General features: G+C 36.5%; 1 long non-coding RNA gene across 2 annotated transcripts; it reads right to left on the bottom strand.

The window, feature by feature from the left end:
- On the bottom strand, positions 8,155–8,904 carry LOC107622077. Of its 2 annotated transcripts, none has more exons than XR_002355419.1 (3): positions 8,574–8,904; positions 8,328–8,473; positions 8,155–8,217 (listed from the first exon to the last, which is right to left on the bottom strand). It is a non-coding gene; the product is annotated as an uncharacterized LOC107622077 (long non-coding RNA). The 2 variants fall into 2 exon arrangements; XR_001616060.2 differs by having other exon boundaries at positions 8,160–8,217; positions 8,400–8,473; positions 8,574–8,902.

Genomic DNA, 10,295 nt, shown 5'->3' with positions numbered 1-10,295 from the left:
CTACTTTATGAGTCTTGGCCGTGACCCTAAGCATTTTGTTTTCCAGTATTACCACCGGATACATAAATGCCACAGACACATAATTGGGTGAACCTTTTCAGATTGTGACTCAGCTTTGCTAGAGTCCCCAATTAGAGGTGTCCAGAGCTCTTAAGTACACTCTTTTTGCTTTGGACCACGACTTTAACCGTTTAGTCTCAAACTTTTCACTTGACACCTTCACGACACAAGCACATGGTTAGGGACAGGTTGGTTTAGCCGCTTAGGCTAGGATTTTATTCCTTTAGGCCTTCCTATCCACTGATGCTCAAAGTCTTGGATCCTTTTTATTTTACCCTTGCCTTTTGTTTTAAAGGGCTATTGGCTTTTTCTGCTTGCTTTTTCTTTTTCTTTCTTTTTCTTTTCGCCATTTTTTTTCGCAAGCTTCTACTTTTTCACTGCTTTTTCTTAAATCAAGAATCAATTTTATGATTTTTCAGATCATCAATAACATTTCTCCTTTTTTATTATTCTTTCAAGAGCCAACAATTTTAACATTCATAAACAACAAATTCAAAAATATGCACTGTTCAAGCATTCATTCAGAAAACAAAAAGTATTGTCACCACATCAAAATAATTAAACTAATTTCAAGGATGAATTCGAAATCATGTACTTCTTGTTCTTTTGTAATTAAATTATTTTTCATTTAAGAAAGGTGATGGATTCATAGGACATTCATAGCTTTAGGCATAGACACTTAAACACTAATGATCATGTAATAAAGACACAAACATAAATAAAACATAAAGCATAATTTTCAAAAAATAGAAAAATAAGAACAAGAAAATTAATGAACGGGTCCACCTTAGTGATGGCGGCTTGTTCTTCCTCTTGAAGATCTTATGGAGTGCTTGAGCTCCTCAATGTCTCTTCCTTGCCTTTGTTGCTCCTCCCTCATGACTCTTTGGTCTTCTCTAATTTCATGGAGGAGGATGGAATGCTCTTAGTGCTCCACTCTTAGTTGTCCCATATGGGAACTTAATTCTCCTAGGGAGGTGTTGATTTGCTCCCAATAGTTTTGTGGAGGAAAGTGCATCCCTTGAGGCATCTCAGGGATTTCATGATGAGGAATTTCCTCATGCTCTTGTCCATGAGTGGGATTTCTTGTTTGCTCCATCCTTTTCTTAGTGATGGACTTGTCCTCATCAATGAGGATGTCTTCCTCTATGTCAATTTCAGCTGAATTGCCGAGGTGACAAATGAGATGAGGGAAGGCTAACCTTGCCAAAGTAGAGGACTTGTTTGCCACCTTGTAGAGTTCTAGGGATATAACCTCATGAACTTCTACTTCCTCTCCAATCATGATGCTATGGATCATGATAGCCCGGTCTATAGTAACTTCAGACCGGTTGCTAGTGGAAATGATTGAGCGTTGGATGAACTCCAACCATTCCCTAGCCACAGGCTTGAGGTCATGCCTTCTTAGTTGAACTGGCTTCCTTCTTGAATCTCTCTTCCATTAAGTGCCCTCTTCACAAATGTCTATGAGGACTTGGTCCAACCTTTGATCAAAGTTGACCCTTCTAGTGTAGGGGCATGCATCTCCTTGCATCATGGGCAAGTTGAATGCTAACCTTACATTTTTTGGACTGAAATCTAAACATTTCCCCCGGACCATTGTAAGCCAATTCTTTGGGTCTGGGTTCACACTTTGATAATGATTCTTGGTGATCCATGCATTGGCATAGAACTCTTGAACCATTAAGATCCCGACTTGTTGAATGGGGTTAGTGAGAATTTCCCAACCTCTTCTTCGAATCTTATGTCGGATCTCTGGATATTCACCCTTTTTGAGCTTGAAAGGGACCTCGGGGATCACTCTTCCTGGCCACAACTTCATAGAAGTGGTCTTGATGGACCTTTGAGATGAATCTCTCCATCTCCCATGACTCGGAGGTGGAAGCTTTTGCCTTCCCTTTCCTCTTTCTAGAGGTTTCTCCGGCCTTTGGTGCCATAAATGGTTATGAAAAAACAAAAAGCAACGCTTTTACCACACCAAACTTAGAAGGTTTGCTCGTCCTCGAGCAAAAGAAGAAAGAGAAAATAGAGGAGATGGAGGGGGTTTAGTGGTTCGGCCAAGGAAGGTGAGTAGTGTGTATGATGTGTGAAAATGAAGGAGTGAAGATGGGTTTATATATGAGTGGAGAGAGGGGTAAGGTTTGGCTATGTACGGGTGGGTTTGGGAGGGAAAGTGGTTTGAATTTGAATGGTGAGGTAGGTGGGGTTTTATGATGGATGGATGTGGATTGGTGAAGAGATTATAGAGAAGAGGGTAGGATTTGATAGGTGAGGGGTATTTGGGGAAGGGTGTTATGGGAAGGTGTGAAGAAGAGAGAGAGATGAGGTAGGTGGGGATCCTGTGGGGTCCACAGATCCTGAGGTGTCAAGAATTTCTCATCCCTGCACCATGTTGGCGTGTAAACGCCCCCTTGATTGCCAATCCTGGCGTTAAACACCAGGTTGCTGCCCATTTCTGGCGTTTAACGCAAGCTTTTCTCCCATTTCTGGCGCTTAAACGCCAGCTCTGGGCATTTAACGCCTATTCTGCTACCCTTACTGGCGTTTAAACGCCAGTAAGCTTCTCCTCCAGGGTGTGCTATTTTTTAATACTGTTTTTCATTCTGTTTTTACTTTTTCAGTTGTTTTTGTGGCTTCACATGATCATCAACCTACAGAAAACATGAAAAAACAATGGAAAATAAACATTTAACATAGATAAGTAAAGATTGGGTTGCCTCCCAACAAACGCTTCTTTAATGTCAATAGCTTGACAGTGGGCTCTCATGGAGCCTCACAGATACTCATAGCATGATGATGGCCTCCCAACACCAAACTTAGAGTTTGAATGTGGGGGCTCTATTTGACTCTGCATTGAGAGAAGCTTTTCATGCTTCCTCTCCATGGTTACAAAGAGAGATCCTTGAGCCTTAAACACAAGGTGGTCCTCATTCACTTGAAGGACCAACTCTCCTCTGTCAACATCAATCACAGCTTTTGCTGTGGCTAGGAAGGGTCTACCAAGGATGATGGATTCATCCATACTCTTTCCAGTGTCTAGAATTATGAAATCAGCAGGGATGTAGTGGCCTTCAACCTTTACCAGGACATCCTCTACAAGTATATAAGCCTGTTTTCTTGAATTGTCTGCCATCTCTAGTGAGATTCTTGCAGCTTGTACCTCAAAGATCCCTAGCTTCTCCATTATAGAGAGTGGCATGAGGTTTATACTTGACTCTAGGTCACACAGAGCCTTCTCAAAGGTCATGGTGCCTATGGTACAAGGTATTGAGAATTTTTCAGGATCCTGTCTCTTCTGAGGTAATCTCTGCCTAGTCAAGTCATCCAGTTCTTTGGTGAGCAAGGGGGGGTTCATCCTCCCAAGTCTCATTACAAAATAACTTGGCATTTAGCTTCATGATTGCTCCAAGGTACTTAGCAACTTGCTCTTCAGTAACATCTTCATCCTCTTCAGAGGAAGAATACTCATCAGAGCTCATGAATGGCAGAAGTAAATTCAATGGAATCTCTATGGTCTCTGTATGAGCCTCAGATTCCCATGGTTCCTCATTAGGGAACTCCTTGGAGGCCAGTGGACGTCCATTGAGGTCTTCCTCAGTGGAAATCACTGTCGTTCCCTCCTCTATGCATTCGGCCATGTGGGGCGTGTTTATGGCCTTGCATTCTCTTTTTGGGTTTTCTTCTGTATTGCTTGGGAGAGTACTAGGAGGAAGTTCAGTAACTTTTTTACTCAGCTGACCCATGTGTGCCTCCAAATTTCTAATAGAGGACCTTGTTTCAGTCATGAAACTTTGAGTGGTCTTAGTTAAATCAGAGATTATGGTTGCTAAGCCATAACTATTCTGCTCAGAGTTCTCTGTCTGTTGCTGAGAAGATGATGAAAAAGGCTTGCTATTGCTAAACCTATTTCTTCTACCATTACTGTTGTTGAAGCCTTGTTGAGGCCTCTGTTGGTCCTTCCATGAGAGATTTAGATGATTTCTCCATGAAGGATTATAGGTGTTTCCATAGGGTTCTCCCATATAATTCACCTCTTCCATTGCTGGGTTCTCAGGATCATAAGCTTCTTCTTCAGATGAAGCTTCTTTGGTACTGCCTGTTGCTGCTTGCATTCCAGACAGACTCTGAGAAATCATATTGACTTGCTGAGTCAATATTTTGTTCTGAGCCAATATGGCATTCAGAGTATCAATCTCAAGAACTCTTTTCTTCTGATTTATCCCATTATTCACAGGATTCCTTTCAGAAGTGTACATGAATTGGTTATTTACAACCATTTCAATGAGTTCCTGAGCTTCTACAGGCGTCTTCTTCAGATGAAGAGATCCTCCAGCAGAGCTGTCCAATGACATCTTGGACAGTTCAGACAGACTATCATAGAAGATACCTATGATGCTCCATTCTGAAAGCATGTCAGAAGGACACCTTCTGATCAATTGCTTGTATCTTTTCCAAGCTTCATAGAGGAATTCACCTTCCTTCTGTCTGAAGGTCTGGACTTTCACTCTAAGTTTACTCAATTTTTGAGGTGGAAAGAATTTGGCTAGAAAAGCACTGACCAACTTTTTCCAAGAGTTCAGGCTTTCCTTAGGTTGTGAATCCAACCATATTCTAGCTCTGTCTCTTACAGCAAATGGAAAAAGCATAAGCCTGTAGACCTCGGGATCAACCCCATTGGTCTTGACAGTGTCACAGATTTGCAAGAATTCAGCCAAAAACTGATGAGAATCTTCCAATGGAAGTCCATGAAACTTGCAATTCTGTTGCATCAGAGAAACTAATTGAGGCTTAAGCTCAAAGTTGTTTGCTCCAATGGCAGGGATATAGATTCTTCTCCCATAGAAGTCGGGAGTAGGTGCAGTAAAGTCACCAAGCACCTTCCTTGCATTGTTGGCATTGTTGTTATTTTCGGCTGCCATGTCTTCTTCTTGTTTGAAAATTTCTGTTAGGTCCTTTCCAGAGAGTTGTGCTTTAGCTTCTCTTCAAGGTCCTTTCAGGTTCAGGATCAGCTTCAACAAGAATGACTTTGTCCTTTCTCCTGCTCATATGAAAGAGAAGAGAACAAGAAAGTATGAAATCCTCTATGTCACAGTATAGAGATTCCTTGAGGTGTCAGAGGAAAAAAAAAGAATGGAAGGATAAGGTAGAGAAGAGAGAATTTGAACGTATCAAGAGGCAGAGAGTTCGAATTGCACATTGAGGAGGAGTGTTAGTCCCTTAAATAGAAGAATGTGAGAAAGGGGGGGAAAGAATTTTCGAAATTAAATTTAGAAAGATTTTGAAATAATTAAAAGAAAATTTGAAAATTTGGTTGATGATTTTCGAAAATTAAAATTGAGAAAGTAGTTAAGTGATTTTGAAATTAGAAATCAAAAAGATATGATTGAAAATCAATTTTTTTTTGAAAAAGATGTGGTTGAAAAGATATGATTGAGAAAATATAGTTTTAAAAAGATATGATTGACAAACAATTAAAAACATTTGATTTTTTAAAATTAATGTCTTGGCTAACAAGAAACTTAAAAGATATGATTCAATTATTGAACCTTTCTTAACAAGGAAGAAATTTTTGAATCAAATCACTAATTGTTAGCAAGGATTTTCGAAAATAGTAAAAAAAATGGAAAGGATTTGATTTTGAAAAGATATGATTGAAAAGATATGATTTGAAAAATATTTGATTTTGAAAAATTATGAAAATTTGAAAAAGATTTGAATTAAAAACAAAATCTTCCCTCTTGTGCCCTCCTGGCGTTAAACGCCCAGCCAGGGTACCTGGCTGGCATTTAAACGCCAGTTTTCCTTCCTCACTGGGCGTTTTGAATGCCCAACTTTTTCTCTGTAATTCTTCTGCTGTATGTTCTGAATCTTTAATTCTCTGTATTATTGACTTGAAAAGACATAATTTTGAAAATTTTTTTTGGATTTTTAATGGTGAGAAACAATCAAACTGCAACTAATCACGGAAAACTAAGATTAAACAAACAATGTATGCAAGACACCAAACTTTGAATTTTTCATATTAAAGACACTAATAATTTGAGAATGCATATGAAAAACAACAAAACACACAGAACAAGAGAGATTAAAGATCAGAGCAAGGAAATCATCAAGAATAACTTGAAGATTACTGAAGAACATAATGCATATATTCGAAAATTGCAAGAAATTAAATAAAACATGCAGGACACCAAACTTAAAATTGACACTAGACTCAAACAAGAAACATAAATTATTTTTGGTTTTACGATTTTATAATTTTTTTTATTTTTCGAAAATTATTTTGAAAAAGAGAAAATAATTAAATTCAAAATTTTTAATCAGAATTCCAAGAATCATGCAATGTTAGTCTAAAGCTTCAGTTTAAAAAGATTAGACATGGCTAGCCAAACTTCAGCAGGACATTACATACAACAGCCAAATTGATGGGAATCAACTAGCTCATGTGATGATAAAAGCATCATCTGAAACTCTAGAATTCATTCTTAAAAATTCTGAAGAATAAAAATATAAATTATATATATTTTGAAAGTTTTAAAAAATAAAAACAATAAAAACAAAAAGATTAAAATAAAAATAAAATTACCTAATCTGAGCAACAAGATGAACCGTCAATTGTCCAAACTCGAATAATCCCCGGCAACGGCGCCAAAAACTTGGTGCACGAAATTGTGATCTCTAAAACAGCGCCAACAACTTGGTACGCACGAATGTAATCTCAACTCTTTGTCACAACTCCGCACAACTAACCAGCAAGTGCACTGGGTCGTCCAAGTAATAAACCTTATGTGAGTAAGGGTCGATCCCACGGAGATTGTCGGCTTGAAGCAAGCTATGGTCATCTTGTAAATCTCAGTCAGGTAGATTCAAATGGTAATGGATAATTGATAATTAAAAGATGAATAAAATATAAAATAAGATAGAGATACTTATGTAATTCATTGGTGAGAATTTCAGATAAGCATATGAAGGTGCTTTGTTCCTTCTGAACCTCTGCTTTCATATTGCCTTCATCCAATCATTCATACTCCTTTCCATGGCAAGCTTTATGTTGGGTATCACTGTTGTCAATGGCTACCTCCCGTCCTCTCAGTGAAAATGGTCTAAATGTGCTGTCATTGCACGGCTATTCAGCTGTTGGTTCTCGATCATGTTGGAATAGGATCCATTGATCCTTTTGCGTCTGTCACTACGCCCAACACTCGCGAGTTTGAAGCTCGTCACAGTCATCCCTTCCCAGATCCTACTTATCACAGACAAGGTTTAGACTTTTCGGATCTCAGGAATGGCCGCTAATAATTCTAGCCTATGCCACGAAGGTTCCAATCTTAGATTAGAAACCCAAGAGATACACATTCAAGCTTGTTTGCATGTAGAACGGAAGTGGTTGTCAGGCACGCGTTCATAGGTGAGAATGGTGATGAGTGTCACATAATCATCACATTCATCATGTTCTTGAGTGCGAATGAATATCTTGGAGAAGAAATAGACTTGAGTTGAATAGAAAAACAATAGTACTTTGCATTAATTCATGAGGAACAGCAGAGCTCCACACCTTAATCTATGGTGTGTAGAAACTCCACCGTTAAAAATACAAAAGTAATGAAGGTCCAGGCATGGCCGAATGGCCAGCCCCCATAAAGGTCTAAGATAGCATAAGGCTAATCAAAGATTCCAAGAAGAAAATACAATAGCAAAAGGTCCTATTTATAGAGAACTAGTAGCCTAGGGTTTACAGAAATGAGTAATTAATGCAGAAATTCACTTCCGGGTCCACTTGGTGTGTGCTTGGGCTGAGCATTGAAGCTTTCACATGTAGAGACTTTTCTTGGAGTTAAACGCCAGCTTTGGTGCCAGTTTGGGCGTTTAACTCCAGCTTTTGTGCCAGTTCTGGCGTTTTGACGCCAGAATTTTTATGCTGACTTGGAACGCCAGTTTGGGCCATCAAATCTCGGGCAAAGTATAAACTATTATATATTGCTGGAAAGCTCAGGATGTCTACTTTCCAACGCAATTGAGAACGCGCTAATGGGGTTTTTGTAGCTCCAAAAAATCTACTTCGAGTGCAGGGAGGTTAGAATCCAACAGCATCTGCAGTCCTTTTTCAGCATGTGAATCAGATTTTTCTCAGGTCCCTCAATTTCAGCCAGAAAATACCTGAAATCACAGAAAAATACACAAACTCATAGTAAAGTCCAGAAATATGATTTTTATTTAAAAACGAATAAAAATATAATAAAAAGTAACTAAAATATACTAAAAACTACCTAAAAACAATGCCAAAAAGCGTATAAATTATCCGCTCATCAATACGCATCCCCAATAGAATGAAAATTCACCTTTGGAAGGCTCTCCATGGTCAACTCTCGATCCGATGACTCATCCATTAGAGAATTCTGACAATAACCCCAATCTGCCCGAGATGTCAACAAGATCAAAAACCAGTTATTCATTGTTTAGTTTATTGTAGAGAATCATAAGCTATTTGGAGAAGAAGCTTACTGGGGCCTTACAAGCAATTCCATCAGTGGTAGAAGCGCGACAAATGATGTAGTTGGCATTGGCATCCTTTGTGTAGAAATTTGGAAGGTGCGGAATTTGTTGGTGTTTGAACAAAAAAGGGTAGCTCTGCCAGAGACTCTTGCAGCGACGATGAGAGGGTACCAACGAGCTTCACAGATTCAAAATCCTCCCCAACCTTAAGTTTTTGCTACTTCCTCCCTTTTTCTTCTTTCAATTTTTGCTGTCTTTTATCACTTTGGTGATATTTTGAGAAACACCCAATTCTTTGTACTTGTCCTAGAGTTGGACACCCACTTTGTTTTATTTTTATTTCTGATGGAATAAAATATCTAATTGTTTTTGAAAAAAAAGATTGTCGCATGTAGCAACTTAATTAGGTGTTTAGGCAAACAGCAACAGGAAGTACTATTTTCTTCTAGATTTGGAAAATGGTCCAAAAGATTAAAAATTTTGCATTACCCCTTACCGGATAGCATGATCCGGTGTTATCTCAATTTAATTGAAAATAAGATTAAATTGCTAAAATTATTCTCGATTTTTAAACATGCTGTCAAAAAGACTTTTCATTTTAATTTTTTATTAATGATAAAAGCATATTGTAAATATTTTAAAATACAATAAAAATGTCTAATGTTAAATATATATTCTCAAAAAGTGTTTTAGATATTAAATTTTGATGCGACTTTTTGGATCAAAAAGTAAAATAATTTATCCTTAAAATTTGGTGATTTTATGACAAGTAGATTTGTTTTGCGATTTTTTGTCAATGACCAAATTTTTTTTTAAAAAACGAAAAATCTAGAGATAAAAGTTTTATCTAGTTTTTTGTATGTATTTTCTAAATAGTTATTAAATATTTCTAAAAATTTTGGATCAAATGCATAAACTGTTTGCCAAATACAAGTTGTTTGTCATTTGTAAAAACTAATATTATTTTTTGTTATTTTTGTTCCGTTGTATAATATTTTGAGAATATTTTTGTCATCATAAAAAATGAATGTTATTTTTGTCGATATTTCCATAAATCGAGTGTGATTTTGGTAATTTTTGGAAAACAATTATATTTTCAGTCTTGCTCTACTTATAATTTTTTATAGGGTAAAGTATATTTTTTGTCCTTAAAGTTTGTCAAAATTTTCAAAAATACTCCTAAATTTTATTTTATTTTTAATGTTATCCCTGAAATTTTTTATTTACATCAAATATACTTTCGATAGCTAAATTTTTAAAAAATTTAGGACTAATCCAACAATAATGCATAACAAATTTGCTTGTGTTGAAAGTTGTTCTTGTAAAATTATTGTCAAATTAGTGCTAAAGTTTTTGAAAAATTAGCCACCAAGAGTATATTTGATGTAAATTGAAAATTTCTAAGACAAAATTGAGGCAAAATAAAATTTAGGAATATTTTAAATTTTTTTAACAAATTTCAAAGACAAAAGATATATTTTATTCTTTTTTATAAGACGACTAAAAGCTTATTGATCTAAAAAAATTATATTTCTTCTTCTGCTATTTTTTTCTTAAAGAAGAGAGAAAAAAAAAGAAGAAAAACAAGAGAAGAAATAGGTGAAAAAAAATATAAAAATAAAAAATACAGAAATTAACTTTTTTTTATACACAAATTGCTATGTTTATTTTCAAAAATTTATATGTCTTTTGTCTACATACTGCTTCTTCTTCTATTTTTTCCTATATTTTTCTTCCGAAAA

Source organism: Arachis ipaensis, chromosome B10 (assembly GCF_000816755.2).
Source record: "Arachis ipaensis cultivar K30076 chromosome B10, Araip1.1, whole genome shotgun sequence".
NCBI lineage: Eukaryota > Viridiplantae > Streptophyta > Magnoliopsida > Fabales > Fabaceae > Arachis > Arachis ipaensis.
Note: the sequence above shows the minus strand (reverse complement) of the source record. Positions and strands in the feature narration are given on the sequence as shown.